Source organism: Hipposideros armiger, unplaced genomic scaffold (assembly GCF_001890085.2).
Source record: "Hipposideros armiger isolate ML-2016 unplaced genomic scaffold, ASM189008v1 scaffold_451, whole genome shotgun sequence".
Taxonomy (NCBI): domain Eukaryota; kingdom Metazoa; phylum Chordata; class Mammalia; order Chiroptera; family Hipposideridae; genus Hipposideros; species Hipposideros armiger.
This window is the reverse complement of record NW_017731801.1, coordinates 1,206,204-1,212,203: the sequence shown is the minus strand read 5'-3', so window position 1 is coordinate 1,212,203 and position 6,000 is coordinate 1,206,204.

The window sequence follows — 6,000 nt, the reverse complement described above, 5'->3', positions numbered from 1 at the left end:
CAGCAGCCGCAGTGAGCGGCCGTCCAGAAGCCAGCGACTGATCTGCCTCGCCCGGGAAGAATGCAATGATGGTGCCAACTTGGGCCAGTGAAGCAACGTCCTACAGAACTAGACTGAAGACCAAAACGACAGCTACTTGTCTGTTCCCCTTCCTCAATTCCCCAGCGCTGTTCCCATCCCCCCAATTCCCCAATAAAAACTTTAATTAAAAAATATATATATATGCTGTGTAAAGTTAGTCTACTCTGAAGACATTTTAGTAAATTAACCCAACAGTGTGAAGTTACAATTTCTTCAGGATGATGCCAAGTTCCATTTGAAATTTATTTACAACTTGCTTGGGCACAGAAGCCGTTGTCTTAAAAAACCTTGGTGTAATTGAATTGACAGTTGCTGTGTAGTAAACTGGAGTTCACCATTAAAAGGAGAGTCATGGTGTGTATTCAGTTGTTAATGATTGTTGGCATATCCTATGCAATATATCTAAATTGACTATGGTACCAGATAAACTTACAGATGGGAAGAAGCTTGTGTATTCTTGTGTATTATCCATTATATATGTAATCAATAAGTGATTTAATATAAAAAAAAAAGAAAAAGAAGGCTCTTGAGCAAGGTCAGCGAATATGAGAGGAACATGATTACCCAGAGTAACCTGAGACCTTGACTGCAAGTTTCTTCCCCTTGTGTGTGCCCCAAGTTTGGGGTGGGGAGGGCAGTTTTCCCCCAGAAACCTGCCAAGTAAAGCCTTTGTGATTGCTTATGGTCAGGCCTGAAAAATCATGGATTCCCCAGATACATATTTTAATCTCTAGAGTAAACACACACACACACACACACACAAATTTAATTCTCCCAAAAGGAAGCTGGTGTTCCAATCGCTGTGACTGTGTAACAAACCACTCTGAAACTTAGAGGTGTGCAACAGTTATTTATTATGTTCATATATTCTGTGGGTTGGGGATTAGAACAGGGTTCAGTGGGATCAGCTCTCTGTGCCATAAGGTCTGGTATTTCAACTGGAAGATTAAAGTCAGGGTAATAAAATCACCTGAAGTCTCATTGTTTCACATGTCTGGGAGCTGATGCTGGCTCACGACTGGGAACATCATTTCTCCTATATATGGTCCTCCATGTGGTCTTTCTGTATGGGCTTTTTATTTGGGCTTCCTCACAGCCTGGTCTCTGTGTTCCAAGGGCAATCACCCCAAGAGAGATAGAGCCAAGGAGAGACTATATCCTTTTTATGTCCTAGCCTTGGAGGTTGCATAACATGATCTCTGCCATCTTCAGTAAAGGAAGAATAACACTCTACCTAGAGTTGTCCTGATGGTCAAAACCTCAAATATGTCTTTTATAGTCTAACTGAGCTAATGTAAGAAAAGAAACAGCGTACGTCCCTCTTCTCACGTTAGTTTCCTATTAAGTTTTAAAATTTATCGAATCCAGTCCTCTCCTATTTTCCCTCTTTTCATTCTCTATGCTCACTAAATCTCTCCCTCTGAAAGACAGCGCCAACATTTTACTCACATATTTTATTATAAACAAGTTGAACTCTGTTGGGAGCATTTGAGCATCTTTTTCCCTTTACAAAGGAAGTCAAGGGCTTTGACTTACTACCAAAGCATTTCAAATTAGCTGAGAATTACTAATGTGGTCACAGTAATGGGTAACAAAATGCTTTTTCTTGGTTAAAATTTCCATTTTTAGAATTTGGGCAAGACAAAACTTCCCATCGATTCCCTCCCTCTCCCCAACTAATTCAAAGGGGCTCTTGAGATAGTTATAAATGGAGCACTATTGGGAGTTTACATGACAAGAAAATAAAAGCACTATCTCCATAAAACTATTGGGTCCTTATTTCTTTGAGGTGATGGACAGGGCATTTTAAAAGTACAAAGTTAAGGAAACTATTAGTAAATTTAACTATCTTAATTTTAAGGACTTCTGATCAACCAAATGCTCCACAAAAAAATATTCGAAAACACAAGCTGCTAACTTCCAGTAGACTTCTGTTACACATGAAACTGATTAGGAATTATTAGGCAGAATACATAAAGAATTTCTAAAAACTCAATTTATAAAAGTCTCAGTTAAGTATGAGAAAAAGACTTAAATAGGCACTTTACGGAAAAGAACACACAATTATAAGCATATGGAAAAAAGGCTTAATCTCATTAGTCATAAGAAAAATGCAAATTAAAATCATGGGGTATATGTACACCTAAAAGTGTGGCAAAAATTAAAAACTCTGAACATAAGAATTGGTTAAGAAATAGATTACCAAGACTCAAACTCTGCTAAAGGAATATAAATAAGTGCAATCACTTTAGAAAGCAATTTGGCATTATCTACTTACTGAATGTGACAAAATAACTTTTGACCCAGCAATTCCATTTCCTGAAATATACCCAATAGAAATGTGTGTACAAGTGTATCAGCAATTATATAAAAAAATGTTCATAGCAGTATTTTTCAAGCTATTAAAAAAACTAAAACAAGCAAATATCTATTAACAATAAAATTAATAAATAAATTTTGGCATACTCATGGAGTGGAGTATGATTAAGCAATAAAAATAAATGAATCACAACTACATGCAATAACCAGGATGAATCTCACAGACATAATATTGAGTGTTAGATGCCAGTCATAAATGAATACACATAAATGAATCTTACTTTTATGTGCTAACTAAAACTCTAGGGCATGTTTTTAGAGTAAATCTTCAAGCAAAAGCAAGAAAGGGATTACCAAAAGAGTCAGGATTGTGGTGAAAAATTATCAATGTAGTTCACATTAATAGATCGCAAGTAAATGGATGAAAAATAATGTTTCATGCAACAGTAAGCATAAGAAACCCAAAGGGCTATTTTGATGTCAGATGAAGTAGAGTTTAAGACCAAGAGTACTACCAGAGATAAAAGATAATGACGAGGTCATAAAAATCATAAATCCTAATAATGGATTTCAAAATACATGGAGTGAAATTTGACACAATTATAGGGAGAAATAATTTCATAATCATGGTTGAAGATTTTAACATACCTCTCTCAGCACTTGATAGAACTTGACAAAAATCAGTAAAGGCATAGATTTAAACAACACTCTTAATGACTTTGACCTAATTGTTATTCATAGAACACTACATCTAACAACTTCAAGTGCACATGGCATGTTGAACAAGATAGGCCATAAACTGTGCCATAAAATTAATCTTAATAAATGTAAAAATATCAAAATCATTTTTTCTGACCACAATGGAATTAAATGGGATATTAATAATATTTATAAAACCCCAAATATTTGAAAATCAAACTCACTACCAATAATCCATGGGTCAAAAAAGTCACACCAGAAATCAGAAAATATTTCAAAGTGAATGATAATGCAAGTACAATAGAAGAAATATTTAGAATGAAACTAAAGTGAAAAAGGAAAGTTTGTCATTTCAAAGACTCATATTAGAATAGCAAGTTAAAATCAATGTCCTAAGGCTTTACCTTAAGAAGCTAGAAAAAGAAGAGGAAAGTAAACCCAAAGTAAGTAGAAGAAAGGACATAATAAAAACACAAATCAATGAAATAGAAAATAAACATTAGAAAAAAATTAACAAAGACAAAAGTTGGTTCTTTGAGAAGACCAATGAAATTGATAAACTCCAAGATAGATTGATCAAATAAAAATAAGATAGAATACAAATGAAAAATACCCAAAATGAAAGAGGGCTTATCACGGGAGATCCAATAGACCTTAAAAGGAAAATACAGTAGTCCCCTTATCCATGTTTTTGCTTTCCATGGTTTCAGTTACCCCAGCTCTGAAAATATTAAATGGAAAATTCTAGACATAAACAATTTATAAGTCTTAAATTGCTTGCCATTCTGACTGCGCTATAAAATCTCATGCCAGTCTGTCCAGGAGGTGAGTCATCCTTTTGTCCAGCATATCCACCTGTATATGCTCCCCGCTCATTTGTCACTCAGTAGCTATCTGAACTGTTGTGGTGTTGCAGGGCTTTCTGTTCAGGTAACCCTTATACTAGCCTAAGGGTACCTCTATCATTCCTCTCACTTCATCTCATCGTGTAGGCATTGTATTATCTCAACAGCACAAGAAGCGTGAGTACATTTTGAGAGACCACATTCATGTAATTTTAGTATAGTTATAATTGTTCTATCGTTGTTGTTAATCTCTTACTGTGCCTAATTTATAAATTAAACTTCATCATAGGTATGTATAGGGAAAAACAGGATTATATAGGGTTTGGTATTGTCTGAAGTTTCAGGCACCCACTGGGGGTCTTGCAACGTATCCCATGGAGATAAGGGGGACTACTATAAGAGAATATTATGAACAACTTTATGCCAACTAATTTGAGAACTTAGGTTAAATGAACAAATGCCATGTAAAATACAGCTTACTAAATTTTAAAGTAAAGGAGATTAAGTAGACGTGAAAACAAAATGCAAAGGATGAACCAGGATTAGATCAGGTGAAATTGCTATGGAAGTCATTACTGAGACACTGGTGAAATTTGAATATGCACAATATATGATTAGTGTTGCATCAGTGTTAAATATTTTGAACTTGATATTTCATGATAGACAGGAGCAGAAACTTGATGGTAGCTGAAGTCTGCTACTGTACAATTAAGGTTAACACTGGAATTCTGTGGAATCAGAACTTTGGAGATTACTTTTGAGTTTGGAAACCATTCAAGTAAAAACTTTAGGACTTTTGCACTATGACACAACCCAATTAAAATCAAAGATTGTAAAATAATTGCAGGTAAGATTAAGTTCATGCATGCAAATATGATTGAGTTCAAGGTACCTGCCACTTTGTACTTTAGGATGCACAGAACACATGCTAATGGGATGACAAATCAAAGCAGGACCAAGTTATCCATTCCAAGGTTTAGGGTCAAGAAATTTAATGGAACCACCACTTCTGAGCAGGAGGGAGGTTTCTGGCACACCAGTACTCAAAGAACTAGAAAAGCCAGAGTAGAAAATAAAAGAAAAAATTGGCAAAACTTTAAATATCCGATTAAGAGAATATGGCTGTGTGACATACAGTTACAGAATGAGATTAATCATATTTATTATTCTTGACTGTTTAAGGAACCAGAAATGCTCATAGTGTGAAAAGGGCAGAACATGTCAACAGTAAATTTTAAAATACAGGAAGTTTTTTTTTTTTTAAATTTGGAAATATACCAGAATGTTAGGTGATTATGAGCCACAGAATACAAATGTTGTGTCCTTCCCAATTTTCTCAAAAAAATGTGCTTTTATAATAAAATGACGTGTTAAACTAAAAAACAGGTTTGTTTTTTGCTGCTTGAAATGCTGTTTATAAGACCATTTCTATTAACCCTAAATCTCTGTATTAGCAGGTTTTATGTGAGCATACTTAGTGGTATCAACTGCTCAAGTAAGTAAAATTGTTTTATTAAATTTATTGGGGTGACTGATAATACCATTATATAAGTTTCAAGTGTACAAGTCTATTATCATCTTTTTTTTTTTTTAAGATTTTTATTGGGGACTTGGGGAGATGGGAACAGTGCTTGGGAATTGAGGGAAGGGGAACAGACAAGTTGCTGTCATTTTGTTCTTCAATCTAGTTGTGGAGGACGTTGCTCCATTGGCCCAAGTTGGCACCATCATTGTGCTCTTCCAGGGCGAGGCAGATCAGTCGCCGGCTTCTGGACGGCCACTCACGGCAGCTGCTGGCTGCTGGCTACACACGGTAGCCCATGGCAACCCACTGCCACAAGGGCTGCAGCCTACACTGTTGCCGGCAACTCATGGCAGCCCAGCTCCAGGTTGAGCTGTTGTTCAGCATCTTAGTTGTGGAGGGCAGTGTCACTGGCCCTCATATGTGGGATCCGAACCGGGGCCCTCTGGCGTCCCAAGCCAGCTCTTACCCATCACACCACTCGGCCGGCCCCTATTATCATCCTATATTGCTTTGTCACTACCCAAAGTCTAG